The sequence below is a fragment of the Prunus avium genome, chromosome 3, assembly GCF_965620075.1.
Source record: "Prunus avium chromosome 3, drPruAviu1.hap1.1, whole genome shotgun sequence".
Taxonomy (NCBI): domain Eukaryota; kingdom Viridiplantae; phylum Streptophyta; class Magnoliopsida; order Rosales; family Rosaceae; genus Prunus; species Prunus avium.
This window is the reverse complement of record NC_142286.1, coordinates 37,131,498-37,153,041: the sequence shown is the minus strand read 5'-3', so window position 1 is coordinate 37,153,041 and position 21,544 is coordinate 37,131,498. Positions and strand designations below refer to the sequence as shown.

The 21,544-nt window shown below is 39.3% G+C and overlaps 2 pseudogenes; both read right to left on the bottom strand.

Annotated features, from left to right (window-relative positions):
• Positions 1–13,187: 13,187 nt before the first annotated feature.
• LOC110772175 (phenolic glucoside malonyltransferase 1-like) lies at positions 13,188–14,879 on the bottom strand (annotated as a pseudogene).
• A 718-nt stretch (positions 14,880–15,597) lies between these two features.
• LOC110750324 (phenolic glucoside malonyltransferase 1 pseudogene) lies at positions 15,598–17,597 on the bottom strand (annotated as a pseudogene).
• Positions 17,598–21,544: the final 3,947 nt, after the last annotated feature.

Below are 21,544 nucleotides of genomic sequence, written 5' to 3'. Positions count from 1 at the left end.
AAACTTGGAAACTAATCAAACTTGAAACTAAAGAAAAGAATTTACATAACAATGAAAATTAAGTAGAACTTGGAAAAACTTAAGGAGAATTTCAGCACAAAGATCTCATTATAACAATTGAAAACTAGAAAGAGAAACTAAGAGAATTTGAGGGAGAGAAGGGAAGGGAGCTCTAGAGAAGTGTTTGAGAGCTCCCCCCCTTGGGGTGTTTTTACAAGCTTGGGAAACCTCACTATATATAGGCCTAAGGAAGCTGAAAATCTGAATTAAGTATGGCTAATGCATACAACACTTTGTTTTATAAAATCTGAAATGGTTGATGCACTTCACTAATGCATACAACACTTCCATTATAAAATCTGAAATGGTTGATGCACTTCACTAATAAATCCCACCAGCAGCCCTAGCTCATCTTCATGTCACCATGACCAAGCTTCCAACCAGAAATGATAGCTCATACCTAGCTCACCATGACCAAGCATCCAACCAGCACATGTTGAGGTCAGCATGACCAGCAACTTCAAGGGCTTACAACTTGGGCTTCTCTTAATCAAATTAGGACTTTAAGCACTCGAAATTGAAGTTCAGAATGTCTTCTTTCCAGCCATATGTTATTTGGGCCAATCCAAGGTCGGAAGAAGAAGTTAAGGCCGAAACAAATTGCTAACTCATTTTCCGCGCTGATAAGATCCATCCTGAGCATGGTTCTGTGTTTGCTAGGTAACGGACTCCAGATTTATCCAATGGGGCTGAATTGTGGATATGTTATAGTACACACCCATTGGAACAACTTTCATGAAGAATGCTGCCTCATCCGAGCTGTGTAGGTTGCTGAAACAAAGCTTGCAATATGACCTACGGAACTGGACTGGCAGGGGGCTGTAGCCAAAATTGAGTTTGTCTTTAAGCTCTTCATCCATTCATCCAAATTAGGCCCTAACATGCATGGATTGCATCATTTACTATCCAAAGCCCTCATTATTACCTAAAGCTCAATGAACTAAAAGATAAACACAAAAAGGATTAAAAGCACAAGTTTAACTCAAAAACATAACCAAATCATAAGCTAGAAGGGTAAGAAATAATATACAATTATGAACCGATCAAATACCCCCAAACCTAGATTTTGCTAGTCCTCGAGCAAAACAACACAAAACAAAGTTAAAAACAAAACTAGAAGTTAACTAAACCACTTTCGTAGGTAACTCGATTGCATTTAGCATATGCAACAAGCCTTTAAACCTCTAGGCATCCCTAGTAGGAGGAGTTGTGTCTCCTGAGGGTTTAACAGATACGATACCCACAAACGTTTTACTGACTCTGTAAAACAAAGTAATTAGAAAACTTAAAGATTGTTAGTCCTTAAGCAAAACCAAAAACAAAAACACAAAGAACTTAAAACAATTTTTCCGAACATTTTCTGAAGAGAAATGACTCATGCACATGACTTAAACGTTTTAACAATAAAAGCTCAATTTTTAGACATTATTTACAAAGCGGCAAAGTTCTAAACACAATATGCTCAAAGTGTAGTAGTGTGATAGCCAAATGCAACAAATTCCCCAATCTTAGTTTTCACACAATTTCAAAAATCATACAAAGCATAAGTTCAACTTCAAATCTCACCAAAGTTGTCCTCTCACAAATGAATCACTCAGAAGAGGGCTATAATGCACACTCAGTTATAAACATGAGAATAGAGTTAAACCATAAGGGACTTAACTCGCAATAGAAATATGAAGAACTTGCATTAATATGATCTCAAGAAGGATGTCAAACACTTAAAAGTAGAAAAATGAATGCAATTCAACCACATGACATTTAAGATCAATTTAGGTCTTTAACATGGGTTGTAATGGGGCCAAGGGTGTAAGGTGAGTAAGAAATGAAGGATATGGATAATACAAAGTCCAAGGAACTCGCAATGCAAGAGCATAAAATAATTGTTTACAAGACTTCGAATCATCACGATTAGATTTTTTTCTTTTACCTGATCAAAACTCCTTATACCTTCATTTACATTGATTGATACTCCTTTCCTTTAATTGAACAAACACCAATTTATTTTGAAGGCTCAAAAATGAAATTTCAATCAACCATCACTTAAATTTTCTCTTTTCTTTCACCAATTGTGTGATTTTTTTTTTCTTCGAAATGTAACACCCATTCCCAAACTTAGTATGAAAAACACATCCCAATTAAAGCTCATGAGTTCCTTAGAAAGGTAAATATTTGTTTTTCGGGCTAAGGCGAGGAAATAAAATTGGTAAATGAAAGAAAAGGTTTACATGTAGGCTCAAAATGGTTAACAATGGAAAATCATGCTTAAGCATGCATAAGGTTAGCTTGAAAGGCACAAACGATCCAAAGAGGGCCTTAATATCACTTCTTAAATGTCATGAAATCAAATTGCATAAGAATGAATGACTTTTAAGTGTTCAACCAAATCAATGAATAATGAGATCAAACAACAACTTTGATGACAAGAAAATAAGAGTATGTATATAACACTCATGAATTGAAGTACAAGGCTCAAAAGCTCACTTTATATGGTTGGTTATATAAGTCTAATTTATGCTTCATACAATTCTTTAGATCATGCAAATCCTTTAATTGGAAAATTATGAAACAAATGGCAAGTTTAAAGAAGGTTTCAAGCATATCATGTTAGAACAATGCCAAATTAATTTTTTTTTTTTTTAATTTTAATTTTTTTTAAATAAAGAAAAAAAACACTAAAATAAAATGAAATCCAATTTTCATTTAAGTCATGCAAACATTTATCACAATCTCATCAAATGTGTTCGGAAAGTGAATAAAATCAAAATAAAAATAAAAGCAAGACTCAAACAAAATAAAATAAAAATAAAAACAAGTAAAAAAATTAAATTAAATTAAGGAAAAAAATCAAATTTACATGCTAAACTCCAATACCCCCAAACCTAGAAATGAACATTGTCCTCAATGTTTAAAAATTAGGAACAAGCAATGTCATAGCAAGAAATGAAAGGTACTAAAGTAAATATAAATCACAAAACACACAAGAATTAAAATACACAAATAAAATAATTACAAAAATAAAAATTTCAAAACAAACAAACAAACAAACAAAAAATGAAACAGTAAACCCTAATCACACAATTCTGAAACCCAAAAAAATTTGAAGCCCAAAGCCCACAATGAAATTAACCCACCTTGAAACCCAAACAAGGTGAAAAACCGACCCAAAATGAATTCTGAAGCCCACACATTTTATTATTATTATTATTATTATTTTAAAAAGAAGATAAAACGTGAATTATGAGCGCAAAGTGGGATTTCTGAAAAGAAAGCACGTGGTCCCTAATGTCGTCTCATGGATAGTCACGGGCAGAAAGCAGGAGCCACGTGTCGACGCATAGAGGCGCCGCAGACTCCACAAGCAGAAATTACGGGGCCATACAAAGTCGTGATGACTTTACTGAACGCGTCCGTTCAGAAAGGTCACGTCGAGATAAATGTGTTGGGTACGGTTGGAAACCGAGAAGGTTGTGGGACTCGATGAATGCTGGAGATTCAGAAATGGTTAGACGCTGCAATGGCTAGGGTTTGTCAAAGACTATATCTATAAGAAGGAAAAAGAAGGGGATAAAAACAAAACCACAAACTCAGAAACACAAAAGAGAAAAGAAGAAAAAAGTGAGAAATCAAATGGCCTCTTCCTACCCATTTTCGTTAGATCTCAACCTAGCTCCACCGACTCAGACACGAGGCCAAGCAGTAGCACCAGTATGGATGCCCTACTTTGCCTCCGCACGGGGGCCTGTGACTGTCAATGACTCAATACTCCTGGACAACGATGTTGCCATTGGAGTTTGCAGAAATTTAGTGACTCCCAAAGATATATGTGTGTTCGGGACAAGGGATGACAACCGGGTCACGAGTGATGCCCTGGCACTGAGCGTGCAGAGTACAGCATGTGTCGCAAGTTTGGGTCATCGCCTACTTGCGAAGTCCCATGAGGTAGAGGTGCTTAAAGCTCAGTTGGCGGCGGAGCGAAGTTTGGTTGAAGACTGTCAGAGTGCTATAAAAAGCTTGAAAAGGGAGAGGTCAAGGATTGTGGAGGTGAATCGACACCAGCTAGAAGTATTGCGAGACGAGAATAAAAATCTATCAAAGATGGTAGAGTTGTACTCTCGCGACATGAGAAAGCAACTGGAGGACCTAGACCGACCGGGTAAACGCAAGCAAGCAGATCGCGAGAGTAGTTACGCTCAAGCTAAGATTGCGATCTTTGGGAGCTCAAGTGATGAGCCCCAAGAGGCTGTGCGTGAAGCCCCGGAAGAGGACAGCCAGAGGGCCAAACTCAAAGCTCCTATGGTCGAGACACCAAGCGCCAAGAAGAAATGATTTCAGTTTTTATTTAATTTTAAAGTGTATGTGTGTTTTTTTTTTTCTTTAATTGGGAAATAAAAACGTTAGCTATCTCAAAGAAACGATTGACCCTAAATTTAAAGAACGACAATCAAACAAAAACACGAAGACCCAAACAAGATTTTTCTTTTTTTTTTTAATTTTTTTTTTTAGTTAAGTAAATACACAAATAACTGCTTCTTCTTTTAAGAGAAAAACTTAAGGATAACCAGTTAAGGGCCTCAGAAAACACAGCCAGGGGTTCCGGGAAGGTTGGAGGGGTCACAATGGTCCCGCTTAAAACCCTAACTTCTTAGACACCGAAGGTGTCGCCTTAAAGAACTCCTAGACACTGTATAGACTGCGGTTGCTCACTGGAGTTACCAAAAATTTAGCTCCTTCAAAGAATATCCTATGAGTTTTAAATTATACTACCTAATTAAATAAAAAAAACAAAATAAATAAATAAATAAATAAACTGAAATAAACACGCAATTCAAACAAGAATTTAAAAGAAGAGTTGGGATTCTTGCACCAGGTGTCCAAGACGCATCTTTAATTTTGTCTCTTCTTCCAACTACATTATTAAGAAACCAGTCAAACAAGAAGAAAATAATTGAAAATAAAATAAAATAAAATAAAATAAAATAAAAACTGAAAAAGCAAAAACACAAACATCAGAAAACAGGGAGGCAAAAGTAAGTGAAAGTGTAGACATGCTCCCTTTTAAAAAAAAACGTGCTCGCAATTTGCGCCAGAAATGAAGGGATCCGAGAGAAAAGAGCACAGGATAGCACCCTCGAGATCCGAAGTGCTTTCGGCTCCCTCGTCTGTATAAGTCTATTTAAACTCATCTCGGTGAAGTAGAAGAGTACCCCGCATTTCTTCCTGCAAATTCAGAGAAAAACATCAAAAAATCCAAAAACAAAACAATGGCATCCTCATGCACTCACCTTGATGATCTTAGCCTTGAACTGTCCCTTGCACCACCGAATGCGCAGATAAGGGCTCCTCAAAACCATGTCTTCCCAAACTCCACATATCATCACGGTACGGCCTCAAACTTTGCTGAGGTAATACCGAACTTTTCTGAGGCAATGCCGAACAGAGCAGCGCTGCTTGGAGGCATGATTGGCAGCAAGCTCACACCGACAGATCATCTGCATGTGGCACAGAGGTCTGACAAAGCAGCGGTGGAGGAGTCCAATAATTTAACTGTTCTCCATGCGGTCTCGGCTACCAATTTGGGTATGCGATTGCTGGCGAGAACACGGGAGTGTGCCGCGATGAGCGAGGAAATAACTTCCTTGAAGGCTATGGTGGCGGACTTGCAGAAGCGGCTCTACTGTGCCAATCAGCACGTGGAAGCACTGCAGAGAAAAAATGAGGACCATGTGGAGCTGCTGCAGATTCTGCAAGTAAGAGATAATAGAGGCATGCCATGAAGATGAAGATGAAGACGAAGAAGAAGAAGAAGAAGTTGTTTTTATTTTTAATTTATTTGAATGTTCTTTTTTTTTTTTTTGTTTTTTTTTTGTTTTTTTTTTTGTTTTTGTTTTTAAATTTTTTACTTCTTTTTTTTTTCTTTGTTTGTAATGCAGTGTTTGAGTGAAATAAAAATAATATGTTTTTAACACTCAGAAATAAACTAACTAACCACACCACGTAAATAAATACATAAACTAACTTAACAAAACAAAAAAAAGAAAACAAAGAAGTTCCAAATTGATTTTTTTTTTAAAATTTATTATTATTTACAACTAACTGACCACACAAAGAAAAATAAAAAAAATAAAAAAAAAGAAGTTCCAAATTTCAATTTACAAGGATAAAAAAAATAAAAACTCAAATTTCAATTTTTTAAAATTTTTTTTTTTTTTGTTTTTTGTTTTTATAAAACACACAAATATACAAGCAACTCATGGATGACCAGTTAAGGGCCTCAGAAAACACAGCCAGGGGATCCGGGAAGGTTGGAGGGGTCACAAAGGTCCCACTTAAAACCCAAACTTCTTAGACACCGAAGGTGTCGCCTAAAGAACTCCTAGACACTGTATTGACGGAGACGCTCACTGGAGTTACCACGAGTCAGCTAATATAAAAAATCTTTTTAATTTTTTTTTAATAAAAGAAATAGAAAATTAAAATTACTAAAATAATAACAAAACAACTAAAGAGAAAAGATTGGAATACTCACCCTTGAAGCGATTAGGTCGAGCATGGATGCATTTGGAGGTCGCGACTTCTCCCACTGCTCCACACTCCCCATTCTTATGATTGAGGTTGCCATCTCTCTCCATTTTTATTAAGCTATCATAAATTGCTAAAACGAACACAAAAAACTTGAAACAGAATTAAAGGATTACGAAATATAAAAAAAAACTAAAAATGAAAAGGAAAAATCAACACACATCCAATTGCATGCTTCAAAGCAACAAGCACCAATGGGTTGTGTAAGCTGGGACTTAAACCCAGTTCTCTTGCTTGTTGGGCAATTGTCCTTTTCTGTTGGACTACAAACACAACTTGTCCATTAACGTCATTAACTTTAAAACTTGAAATTGTCCAGTTAAGAAAAAAAAACTAAAGTAGGAAAGCCAAATAGAATCAAACAATGTTACCGATCCCCGGCAACGGCGCCAAAAACTTGTTGTGTAGATACAGCTGCACCAAAATGGATTCAGTTGCATCCTCAACTTGTGATACTCGCAAGTGCACGAGCCGTTGGTAGTTTAGCATATGTAAGCGCGAGGTCGATTCCACAGGGATTGGTGATTGAATGATCCAATTTAGTTTCCCTACACAAAATAGAAACAAAAACAAAGAACATAAAACAAGGAAGAAAGAAATAAGTAACTCAAGCAAATAAGTTCCCAAGTTCAATTAGATTAATGGATTGATTCTAGCTAAAGTATGATTAAGCCATGGTGTGTGGTCATAACCTTGTGTTCATAATTCCCTAATTTGATCATTTGTTGTCTAACCTAAAATTAAGCATTAGGAACCCATTAAGCATAGAAGAACATTTTAAACAACCAAGTATGTATCTAATCCCTGTTGTCGAATGTCCATACATACTCTTCCTATTCATAGTTCAATTCGAATTAAAGCATGGTGTCTACTCTTAATTCAAACCAAGATAGCTAACATGCAAGCCTAAATGGTGATCAATCATTCAAACTAGCATATTAACTTATAAGCATAATGAATAAGAACAAAAACCATAATTGAAACTTGGAAACTAATCAAACTTGAAACTAAAGAAAAGAATTTACATAACAATGAAAATTAAGTAGAACTTGGAAAAACTTAAGGAGAATTTCAGCACAAAGATCTCATTATAACAATTGAAAACTAGAAAGAGAAACTAAGAGAATTTGAGGGAGAGAAGGGAAGGGAGCTCTAGAGAAGTGTTTGAGAGCTCCCCCCCTTGGGGTGTTATTACAAGCTTAGAGAACTTCCCTATTTATAGGCCTAGGGGAAGTGAAAATCAGAATTCAATAAGACTAATGCATACAACACTTGAATTATAAAATCTGAAATGGTTGATGCACTTGTATTAGAAAATCTGAAATGGGTGATGCACTTGTATTAGAAAATCTTGAATTGGTTGATGCACTTCACCACTAAATCCCACCAGCAGCCCTAGCTCATCTTCATGTCACCATGACCAAGCTTCCAACCAGAAATGATAGCTCATACCTAGCTCACCATGACCAAGCATCCAACCAGCACATGCTGAGGTCAGCATGACCAGCAACTTCAAGGGCTTACAACTTGGGCTTCTCTTAATCAAATTAGGACTTTAAGCACTCTAAATTGAAGTTCAGAATGTCTTCCTTCTAGCCATATGTTATTTGGGCCAATCCAAGGTCGGAGGAAGAAGTTAAGGCCGAAACAAATTGCTAACTCATTTTCCGCGCTGATAAGATCCATCCTGAGCATGGTTCTGTGTTTGCTAGGTAACGGACTCCAGATTTATCCAATGGGGCTGAATTTTGGATATGTTATAGTACACACCAATTGGAGAAACTTTCATGAAGAATGTGGCCTCATCCGAGCTATGTAGGTTGCTGAAACAAAGCTTGCAATATGACCTACGGAACTGGACTGGCAGGGGGCTGTAGCCATAATGAATTTGTCTTTAAGCTCTTCATCAATTCATCCAAATTAGGCCTTAACATGCTTGAATTGCATGAATTATGTTCTCCAAAGCCATCATTGTTACCTAAAGCTCAATTAACTGAAAGATAAACACAAAAAGGATTAAAAGCACAAGTTTAACTCAAAAACATAACCAAATCATAAGCTAGAAGGGTAAGAAATAATATACAATTATGAACCGATCAGACACCGGTTTGCAATCCATCATATTAAACCTTTCAAGTACCTTGGAAATGTACTTGCTTTGTGACAGCCACAACTTGCCTTCCTTTCTGTCTCTCCTTATCTCCATTCCTAGGATCTTTTGTGCAGCACCAAGATCCTTCATGTCAAACTCCCTTCCAAGCAATGTCTTCAAATTCTGGATTTTTGACATGTCCTTACATGCAATTAGCATGTCATCAACATAAAGAAGCAAAAGGATGAAGTTAACATCCTTGAATGCATGAGAGTAAACACAACAATCAGATTCACATCTTCTATACCCAATCTTCATCATGTAAGAATCAAAGCACTTGTTCCACTGCCTTGGAGATTGCTTCAGCCCATACAAAGACTTCTTCAACCTGCAAACCAGATTTTCCTTCCCTGCTTCAATGAACCCTTGAGGTTGGCTCATGTAGATGTCTTCCTCCAATTCACCATGAAGGAAAGCAGTCTTCACATCCATTTGCTCCACCTCCATGTCCTCTTGTGCTACTATGGAGAGTAGTAGTCGTATAGAAGTATGTTTCACCACCGGAGAGAAGATTTCATCATAATCAACTCCCTCCTTTTGTAAGAATCCTTTTGCCACCAACCGAGCTTTGAATAAGGTGGCACCCTTCTCATGCATTTCTTCTTTCTTCCTAAACACCCATTTGCAGCCAATAACCTTGCGACCTTTGGGTTTAGGAACTAACTCCCAAACTGAGTTTTGGTGTAGAGATTCCATCTCTTGCATCATAGCTTCCATCCAACTTTCCCGTTCCTTGTTCTCAACAGCTTCTTGGAACGTGGTTGGTTCTTCTTCACTAGCATTTAGGGCATAGTGAACTGCATCCGTCTCCCATCCAAACCTTTGAGGTGGTTTGATGGTTCTCTTGGGCCTGGACCGAGCTATAGATGATGGCTCCACCTGTTCTTGAGCCTCTTCTTCTTCTTGAGTGTGTTGTTGAAGCTGCCCAGCTTCTTCCTCTTCAATGTCAGACTCCACCTCCTCCTGAACGTCTTCAGTTGGCTGTTTCCGTGAAGTCTTTCTTGACACCTTCTTGAGTGGAACTTCAATGGTTGTTTCTTTCTCAACAACATCCTCCTTTGCCTCTGAATTCTTGACTTTGTTCATAGGTATGGTCTTCTCATCAAACACAACATTTCTGCTGAGTATCTTCTTGTGGTTCACTGGATCCCACAGCTTGTAGCCCTTCACACCACTCTCAAATCCAATGAAAATACATTCAAGAGACTTTGGCTTCAACTTGGATCTTTCATCACTAGGAATAAGTGCATATGCACTGCACCCAAACACCTTAAGATTCGAATAATCGATTGACCTTTTAGACCATACCTCCTCTGCACACTTGAACTCAAGATTTCTTGAAGGCGATCGGTTAACCAAATAGGCAGCGTGGTTAACCGTTTCTGCCCAAAAAGATTCGGACAACCCTGCATGAATTCTCATACATCTCTCACGCTCCATGAGAGTTCGGTTCATCCTCTCCGCAGCTCCATTTTGTTGGGGTGTCTTCTTCACGGTAAAGTGCCTCTTAATGCCTTCACTTTTGCAAAACTCAAGGAACTTGCTGTCCTTATATTCACCACCATTGTCACTCTTTAGGATCTTGATCTTTCTTCCGGTTAGGTTCTCTACTTCCGCCTTCCACTCTTTGAATTTGGTGAAGACCTCAGATTTCTCCTTCATGAAGTAGACCCAAACCTTCATGGAAAAATCATCCAAGAAAGTCACAAAATAGCGAGCTCCACCCTTCGATTTAACCGGTGATGGCCCCCATACATCCGTGTGAATATAATCTAGCACACCCGTGCTTTCTTCCTCTTTGTTTCGCTGCTTGAAAGCTATTTTTGATTGCTTTCCCATGGTACAAAATCTGCAGAACTCAAGCTTGCAACTTTGAACACCTTTCAACAACTTTCTGTTGTGTAGTTCCTGCATGCCCCTCTCACTCATGTGCCCTAGCCTCAAATGCCAAAGCTGAGTTTCATCTTCCGAGTCCTTGCTTGTAGATACAGCTGCTCCACCTATGATTGTTGTACCACACAACCTATATAGACAGTTAGGTTGTATCTCTCCCTTCATAATCACAAGTGAACCTTTTGAGACTATGAGTTTCCCTCCATTTGCTTTGAATGAATAACCATTCTTATCAAGAGTTCCAAGGGAAATGAGATTCTTACGCAACTTTGGAATGTGCCTTACCATTCCAAGCGTCCTAACAGCCCCATCATGCATCTTTACCTTGATTGTACCGGTTCCTTTGACTCTACACATTGAGCCATCCCCCATCATCACTTCACTGCTATCTTCTTTCTCATACGTGTCAAACCACTCCTTGTTTGAGCACATATGATATGAGCATCCGGAATCCAAAATCCAATCGGAAGAGGAACACCTTGAAGAATTAGCCAATGCAATTGTTTTAACATTGCTATTAACACACAAAAGCTCACCATCACTTTCCGTGACATCCTCCGCTGTGTTTGCTGCATTCTTCCCTTTGTTCTTCTTCTCCTTCCATATGGGGCAATTATTTTTCCAATGCTCCTTTGACCCACACTCGAAACAACCATCTTTCGCCTTGGATTTGGACCTTCCTCTATTGCCTTTCTTGCCTTCACGCCTCTTTGAACGACCTCTCTCTCCGGTCTTTGCAACTAGACCTTCACCTTGAGAGTTTTCTCCCGAACGTTGAGTCATCCTATGGTGTGTCATGATGTCTTGCACCACAGGCTCAAAATCAAGAGTAACCTTTCCGAACATAAGAGTGGTTCGGAAGTGTTTATAGGACGAAGGTAAGGATGTCAACAACATGAGAGCCTTATCCTTCGGACTATAAATCACATCCATTCTCTGCAAGTCAGCAACACATCTATTGAAACTACTTAGATGTTCCATTAGATTTCCTCCCTCCTCCATCTTAAGATTCAGGAGCTCTTCCTTGAGGAAAAGTTTGTTGGACAAAGATTTCCCTGCAAACATCTCTTCGAGCTTCTCCCATGTTTGCTTCGCTGTGTCCTTTATCACGTTGATGAGCACCTCATCGGAGAGATAGTTTTCGATAGCTCCTCTGGCTAACTCGTCAAGAACTCCCCACTCATCATCCGTCATGCTTGCTGGCTTCTTCTCCTTGCCAACCAACACAACATGGAGTTGTTGTTGTGTAAGAGCTGACTTCATCCTTCGTTGCCAAAGAGTGAAGTTCTCCTTCCCTGTGAAAGGCTTTAACTCCACCTTCATGCTTGCTACTTGTGGTTGCTTCATATGCTGTGAACTGCTACCACTCTCAGCTTCCATGTCACTTGCCATCTTCAACACACTAGCACTCCAAGAGAAGAACTAGCTCCAGCTGCCAAACACAGCTTTGATACCACTTGTTGTGAATTAATGACTAACTCACAGCCCTTTTAAGATCTTGTTGTTGATGGACTTTAGACAAAGAACTCAATGATGGATGAGTCTTACACACACACACAGAACTTAACCAAGCACAAATGACACAAGTGTTTATAGAGGTTCAGCAAATTGCCTACATCCTCTTTGGTGATCACCTTGAGAAATCTTCACTAATGAAGATATGTTACAACTTTGGTTTACAAAGGAAACCCCCTTAGAACACTACCCTCACAATCTGTTTCTCTCACACCCTTGCTCAACACCTTGATACACTTAGAGAACTCTCTTGCTCACACCCTTGGCTTTTCTGAAACTCTCACAGAAAAACTTATTGTTTCCAGCTTTTGCCACTACATATGTTCAACATGCTTTCTCCCTTGTGTTATCTTACTTCATTCCATTACCTACACAAGCCAATGGACAAGAGATAGGATATCTGATTGTCCTCCACGTTCTTTCCTTTTAGTCACCACTTAGACTAAGGGTCAGATCAGGTAGGTAATACAATCTCACTCAGCCACCTCCATTAAACCAGAAAATGGAGAGGAGATTATTCAAAACAAGATAACCAATTAGCCATGAGTGCTCTCCCAACTATCCAGCAAGTAGTCAACCTTCATTTACCTCAGAAGTGACCCATTAAGCACCTGCAAACTTGTGGAAAGTGATAGCCATTGAAAAGACAGTTGAAAATACGTAAGCAAAACATCACAGCACGACTGGAGCGACCGGTCGTCAGGAATGGGCGACCGGTCGCCAGAAGTTTTTCCTACAGACGTCGAATCTGCTTCTCAGCGACCGGTCGCAAATGTCTGGCGACCGGTCGCTCGTGCTTCATGCGACCGGTCGCAAAGAACTGGCGACCGGTCGCTCCTTGGTTTAGCTCCAGACCTCGAATCTGCCAGAAAACGACCGGTCGCAACTTCCCAGCGACCGGTCGCTTTTAGGCAGTTTCAAATACTCCCTTTGAGCGCCAAAACCTTTGTATCCTTTAGGTGAGCCATTTTTTCCAACAATCATGACATGCATTATTTTAGAAACAACAAAATTGGATAAGTTGAAAATGTGGACCAGAGGAAACAATGCTCAAAGAACCTTGGCAAGACCTTCAGCAAACAGAATAGCGAAAACTTGCATGCAATTTTTTTCCACCACCAGCCCCATCCTTAGATTCAGACATTGACATGGCTCCTGTGCCTTCAATGGAAACGATCTCAACCTTATTTGGCCTTCCCCATCCAAAATCAGTTTCATAAACCTCAAAGCGGGGTGAGCCAGCAACTGTAAGCACTTTCTCTTCACCACCCACAGAGTACAAAGGCTTGATCCAATTCTCTGCCCCACTCAAAACGCCATCGTCCAAGCTTTTCACAGCCTCACAAATTGCGTTGACTGCCACGGTCAACCCATCTTCACCTAAAAGCGCTTTTGTTTCTGCAACCACCAAACGAATCACTAAGCAGTACTTCCCAAAGTAATTTGAAGAGATAGGAGGATCTAAGCGAGACCTGCAGTCCACGGTAAACCCCATGAATGCTTTTTCGCCTTGTATTTCTTCTGCCTTCACTAAGCAAACCCACATGTTCTGCAAAACGTGGACAAATATTTTTGAACCGATCGATATTCATGTTGTTGGTTCTTCTCTTTCACCAAAATCCTCAGTGCTTCGATCTTTGGGCGTGTGAACACAAAGGTGCCTCAGTCGAATCTGGAGCTGGAGCTCTAAATTTAGAAGGCATATCATCAACATGTTTGCAAATCTGAGCCCATTATTTCATAAACATGGTTGAGGTCTTGCCGTCTAGGATTGCATGGTGAGTTGCAATGCCAATAGAGAATCCGCGGTTAGGAAATATAGTGACTTGCAAAGCCTTGGCTGCGGCTTTTTCCTGCGAGAAATCCAACTGGGGTATAAGAGGGTGGTATTCTTTGGCTTCAACATCAAGGTTGTTGCTTGAAATATGGTCGAAATGATTGGCAGATTGGGCTGTGGTGCCGCCACGACGGTTGTAAAGATAAGAAGCAATGTGGCCAATCTAGTGTCTGGTTGTAATTTGTGTCTGTGGGACAGTCTTGAAATCTCTTTCTGTTTTGTAGTTATCCAAAGTGAGTATCACCAGCCTCAAACAGTGAGAAGTCCAAGAATTTAGAAACCCAAAACTCTGCCCCTTCGAAAAGCACATCATCAAAAAAAATTTCGCGAAATTCTGTAGTGAATGTGACATGCCATATAAGAAGGTTTCACAGAAGACCTTGAGCAAACAGAGCAGCAAAAGCATCCATATATTGTTTCTTCAAAGCCAACCCAATCTCAACACCTCCACCACCATTCTTGCTGTCTGACAAAGAGATCGCCCCCGTTTTATCTATAGAAACCACTTCTGTTCTCCTTGGTCTTCCCCATCCAAAATCAGTGTCATAAATCTGAAACCGATTTGAACCAGCAACGGAAGTCAATATAAAATAATTGGTCTGCGTATCACTGCTGTACAAAGTTGAAACCCAATTCTCTGCCCCATTCAAAAACCCCTTATTATCCAAACCTTTTATGGCTTCCCTAATTGCATTTACAGCCAAAACTAACCCATCTTCTCCTAACAGGCCTTTTGTCTCTGCAACTACTCTACCACCCGTTAAGCCTGGAGCTTTAGGGAATCGGGCAAGTTTGGGCAGACAACGTGCATACCATGGAGATGAAGGTGATCAGATGCATATATTATTTTTTATTTTTTGACAATTATTTTATGTATGGACACCCACACCCCTACGCGGCCGTTGAGCACCGCCACCACTATCCCGAGACGATAAACGTTAAATTACGTGTATTTTTTTTTTGGGACAAAACGTTAAATTACGTGTTTAACTCCATTATAGCTAACAATGAAAGTTATAAATTCTACAACATTAATTTTCACAATTTAAAATTTCATCTTTTATGAATTTTTTAGTACTTTTAAATTTCCTTATTCAAATTTAAATTTCATCCTTTATGAATTTTTTAATATTTTTAAATTTCCTCATCCAAATGCACCGAAGATAATTGAGTCAATTAAAGAAGTTAATTGATTGTAGCAATGAAGAATTAAGAAAGTTAATTAATCACTCAAACATTGGATGTTCAAATTGGCCTTTTTAAAGATTTTTGAGCAATAATATACGTGTGTGCACACCTACAACCTATAAATTTTTTAAAATCAACTTAGAACCAGTTTGAGATTGTTGTCACTTATTAAAAAGTTATTTCTGCTGTACTTAATGCTAGGCTTACCACATTTTTCATACCACATTCATACCACCTCTCTAATAGAGGTGGGCCCCATTGTATTGGTAGGCTCCACCTCTATTAGAGATGTGGTATGAAAAATGTGGTAAGCCTAGCATTACCCTAAAAATTATTAGCTGTAAAAGTGCTGTAAAGTAAAGCAGCTCTATTGATCAAATTAATCATCCCCCAAAACAAAGCGAAAACATTAAAACTCTGCAACAAATTAACACCAATTTCATGCGTGGATTCAAAGGTCTTGAAGCCCTTTAGCAAACAGAGAAGCAAAAGCTTGCATATGGTGTTTTTCCAAAACCAAACCAACCTCAACATATCCAGCAATACCATCCCTAGACTCTGCCAGGGACATGGCTCCTGTCTCTTCGATCGAAACCACCTCCACCTTGCTTGGCCTTCCCCATCCAAAATCTGTATCATAAACCCCAAACCTTGGTGAACCAGCAACACCCATAAATCTCTCTCCATTGCGCACAGCAAGGTAAAGTTTCGGAACCGAAGTCTCTGCCCCATTCAAAATCCCATCACTGTCCACACTTTTTATAGCTCCACTGATTTCGTTGACCGCCACGGTCAACCCATCTTCTCCTAGAAGTCCTTTTCTATCTGCAACTATTACACGGCCGTCTACGCAGTTCCCAAAATAGTTTGCAGGTATCGGAGGGTCAAAGCGAGACCTGCAGTCCACAGTGAAGCCCATCGTAACTGGTTTATCGGTCTGTTTTTCCTCTGCCTTGAGTAAGCAAACCCATGTATAAGCACATGTTACAGAAAATGTTGACAAATGAGGACGATCAGATTGTTTTTCATTCTTGATCATCTCTGCCATTTTGGTCGAAACCCATTGTTTCATTGCTTCTATTTCCGGTCGTGTGATTACAAAGATGCTGCGAACCGCGTCTGGTGGTGGAGATTTAAACTGGATAACCATCAAGCTCCTGTTGTTGGGTCCGTCCAGATTCTGAAGCTGGTTCAAGAAGATTGGTTCGAGCTCGGTCGGGTCTTGGACGACCCTTCTGTCAAAAAATGGTTTCAGCTGATCTGGTAGAGCTGAACAAGATGGATCATCACCAAGATGTTTGCAAATGTGAGCCCATGATTTCACAAACATTGTTGAAGACTTGCCGTCTAGGATGGCATGGTGCATGGATGTTCCAATGGAGAAGCCGTTGCCGTTGGGGAAGACGGTGACTTGGAACGCCACGGCTGCAGCCTTTTCGTGAGATGTTGGCATTTGGGGTACGAGAGGATGGTACTCTTTGGCCTCAACAAAGTTGTTACGACTTGAAAGATGGTGGAAATCAGCATGAGACTCGGCAATGGTGAGCGAAACGGCGTCCCCCTGGACATAAGTGAGAACTGGTTTGGGGGAGTGTTGGGGCCAAGTGATGTTTCCTGCTAGAGGTCGGAAGTGTTGGAGGGCGATGGAGAGCGAGGCTTTGAGTTTTGAAACGAGTGTGGTGGTTTCGAAGGAGTTTGAGATTTGATAGAAGAAAAGGCGTTAGACGGGTGCAAATCTGAGCCAGACTAAATCAAACAAGGTTAGAGGTTGGACGGGTGCAAATCTGAGCCAGACTAAATCAAACAAGGTTAGAGGAAGGGCGTCAGGTGTGGCTGAGCAATCTTCTGGTGAGCTTGGCTGTGGAGCAACCTTGCAAACCTCAACCACTCTGACTGAGTTTAGCTCTGCCATTGGGGATGGATCACGGAAGCAAATTTATTTATTTTTATTTATTTTGGATCGAAATGGATGGAAGCAAAGTTGAATATGAAAGGTTTGATATAAGTGGCGGACGTGGGTGCCGATAGTGAAAAAACAACATCCCTTATATTTAAATTCTTATAAATCGAGAGACCCCATTAAGAAACTACATATAATGTTATAGCTGACCAGAAGCAACACAATTCAATAGTATTTCACGTGTCATGATAAGATGCCACGTGGCAACCACGAACATAATCAGGAGCACCGACCCGATCACAAATGGTACGGATTACGAAGTTCTTGCCAGAATAGATTGGTCACGGGGTGCGATCAGTCTGTCTCACCCAACCCGACCCATTACGACACACGGAATGCTTCTGGACAGTCTTATATGGCTTCTCTAATACGCGTTACTTGGTCGGCTCGATGACATGAGGCTATGCTTGGCATCACTTGAGGAGAAGAACACTTGGCCATTTTTCAAGTAAGCATCCTCTTCCATTTTTGGAGTTTTCAATGTCTTCTTTCTGCCCCTTCGATTATGATATTGGATGAAAAGAGACAGTGAGGTGGAGTTTACATAGAGAGGATTCCCTTGGTGGTAAGATTGGATTTTGCTTCCTCTTGTTACTGAAGGGCTTGGTTGGTTCCCTCTGGTTATTCTTATCTCTTCTTGGTGGTTGTATTATCTTTGTCTTTCAATCAAGTTTCACTTACTAACAAACAAAAAAAATCTAAGCAGAATCAGGTTTGGCTCAGCCATTGCAGATGGAACCAAGTTATATGAAATTTCTTATAAATTGAGAGACCCTATTAAGCAACTACATATATGGGCTATACCTTTGGGACTAAGCTAGTGGGTTCTAGGAGGCATGTATTCCTTTGGACTAAGCTGGTGGGTTCTGTCATCACTTTCTTCCACCGATTCCCAACCACATCAACATGTGCGTTTGACTGTTTGTAGCCCAGAATTTAGGGAGTGGGGCAAAGTTGATCACAAGTAGTATTATGAAGGTCAGACGCATGTGTCAAGTATTTGACAATTTCTGTTGTTGATTATGCAGGCATGAATTTCCAATTGTAGTTTAATTTGACATGTAAATTTGAATGAGCATAACTTGGGTTGTATGACCTACAAGTATGATACTTTTAGCCTCTTATCGGTCGAATCTCATCAATTTATAACCAATAAACAACTGTAATGTTATAGCTGATTAGAAGCAACACAATTCAATAGTATTTCAAGTGTCATGAAATTCGAATCCCTTTTCATAAATTAGATTAATTTTGGATAATTTAAATTATCACTCATATATTTTTTATATAAAAACAAAAAACAAAGAGCCATTTTCTCAACCAAATAAAATAAAATGCGACAGAGAGCCATTGTAAACCAACACAACAAAATCCATAGGAGAACAATATGGATTTTTTTTATTTTATATAAACGATATTGTTAGAATTCTCAAACTATAATCTGATTAGGTTTTGGATTATTGGTAAATGGAGCTCTGAATCTAAGAAAAATGAAAACACAGAGAACTTGGAGGAAAACGAAAGCACAAGAAATGAGTCTGTAATCTCATATATTCTTTCACGCACACAACATGCTTGAATATAATACTGTTAGGAATAAGAAGGTTCCTCTCTTACATCAGCTCAATCTAACCATCCATTCTTCTACCCTATGAGATAGAGACACATGGCACAAACTAACACTTTCTCTAAGTTTACATCTTAGCTGTCCATTGGACTATAATCCAATGGCTCACATTTAAGCAAACAGAAAATACAATCTGAAATAAACTAAATGAACATTTCAGCTATTGCACTTATATTTCAACACTCCCTTCTAAGTGATTAGCTGAAATGACACCAAGCTTCTTCCTCAAATATTCAAACCGATCTCTGGCTAGAGCTTTAGTAAAAATATCTGTTGTCTGCTCTTCTGTCTTGTAATACAACAGATCAATTTCTCCATCTTGTAAGGCATCACGAATAAAATGAAAACGTCTGTTTATATGCCTTGTCTTGTGATGATGCACAGGATTCTTGGTTATAGCTATAGCTGAGGTATTATCACATAAAAGTGATGTTGCACTGACCTGTTCTTCACCAAAATCTGAAAGAACAAACCTCAACCACATTGCTTGTGCAGTTGCTTCAGCTGCACTCACGTATTCAGCTTCTGCAGTAGAGAGAGTCACACTACTTTGCTTGACTGATGCCCAAGAAAAGAAACCTGATCCAAGATGGAATGCATAACCAGAAGTGCTCCTCATATCATCCTCACTTCCAGACCAATCGCTGTCACAATAGCCAATTAGCACTGCTTCCTTTCCTCTTTCGTAGGCTATCCTATAATCAAGTGTGCCTTGTGTTAAGCTCATAATTTCATACATATACATGCCCAATTTACTTACTTCTTTTGCTTAGTTCCTATAATTCTAAGTTATTTCCCTCCCTTTGTGTGTTTTGTAGGCCAATAGAGCAAGAGAGCATAATTCATGCAATTCAAGCATGTTAAGGCCTAATTTGGATGAATGGAAGAAGAGCTTAAAAGACAAACTCATTTTGGCTACAGCCCCCTGCCAGTCCAGTTCCGTAGGTCATATTGCAAGCTTTGTTTCAGCAACCTACACAGCTCGGATGAGGCAGCATTCTTCATGAAAGTTGTTCCAATGGGTGTGTACTATAACATATCCAAAAGTCAGCCCCATTGGATAAATATGGAGTCTGTTACCTAGCAAACACAGAGCCATGCTCAGGATGGATTTTATCAGCGCGCAAAATGAGTTAGCAATTTGTTTTGGCCTTAACTTCCTCCTCCGACCTTGGATTGGCCCAAATGACATATGGATGGAAAGAAGACATTCTGAACTTCAATTTCGAGTGCTTAAAGTCCTAATTTGATTAAGAGAAGCCCAAGTTGTAAGCCCTTGAAGTTGCTGGTTATGCTGACCTCAGCATGTGCTGGTTGGATGCTTGGTCATGGTGAGCTAGGTATGAGCTATCATTTCTGGTTGGAAGCTTGGTCATGGTGACATGAAGATGAGCTAGGGCTGCTGGTGGGATCTATTGGTGAAGTGCATCAACCAATTCAGATTTTATAATGCAAGTGTTGTATGCATTAGTGAAGTGCATCAACCAATTCATCTTTTATAATGCAAGTGTTGTATGCATTAGCCATATTGAATTCAGATTTGTCACTCCCCTCTCCCTATAAATACCACATCCATTCCACATTCAAGACACAACAAATCCTGAGATTCACAACCCCCACAATTCACTCCAACCATCCTCAAACACTCTCAAAATCCCAAACACTCCAACAATCACCAAAACAACTCCAGCAAACCTCTCTTCCATTTCCCTACGAATTTCATCTTCCTTAGCCATCACCACTCACTCAAACTCATCCCAAATCACCTCCATATCCTTCATACATCTTTCTAGAAGTGGGGAAGCTCTTGGAGAAGCATTAGAAGTGGAGAAGCACTTGGAGAAGCCTTGGACACCACAAGAACTTCAGAAAAAGGGTTTTTCTACTCTTATTGTATTCATTATGTTTTCTCATTTCTGTTCAAGTCTCTTTTCCATTATGAGTAGCTAAATCCATAACTAGGGCTTCGATGTAACCTAACATGAATATTCTGGGTTTATAAGTTTGGAGTTTCAAGTTTGATTCATGATTCATGTTCTTATTCATTATGCTTATAAGTTAACATGCTTGTTTGAATGATTGATCACCATTAGAACTTGTTTGTTAACTATCTTGGTTTGAATTAAGAGTATACACCATGCTTTAATTCGAATTGAACTATGAATAGGAAGAGTATGTATGGACATTCGACAACAGGGATTAGATACATACTTGGTTGTTTAAAATGTTCTTCTATGCTTAATGGGTTCCTAATGCTTAATTTTAGGTTAGACAACAAATGATCAAATTAGGGAATTAGGAACACAAGGTTAGGACCAAACACCATGGCCTAATCATACTTTAGCTAGAATCAATCTTTGAATCTGAATTAGACTTGTTACTTGAATCTTTATAACCCAGAATTGAATTGTTATGGTGATTCGAATGCCCTAGTCTCAAAATCTGTTTTCCAACTCTTAAAACCACTCTTTGTTACATTTGTTTACTTGTTTTTGTTTGCAATTTCATTTTGCTTCTTTTGTTCAACAATCACAACCACTCTTGTTTTAAATTCTGTTTTAGACATAACCTCCTACTTTCTTGAATTTGGTAATCTAAGTACATAACTAGTTTTAACTTCTCAGTCTTCGTGGGTACGACCTCGTACTTGTCTTGCTATACTACTAATTGCCCCGTACAATTGCGAGTTAACATAATATTAACAACAAATTTTGGCGCCGTTGCCGGGGA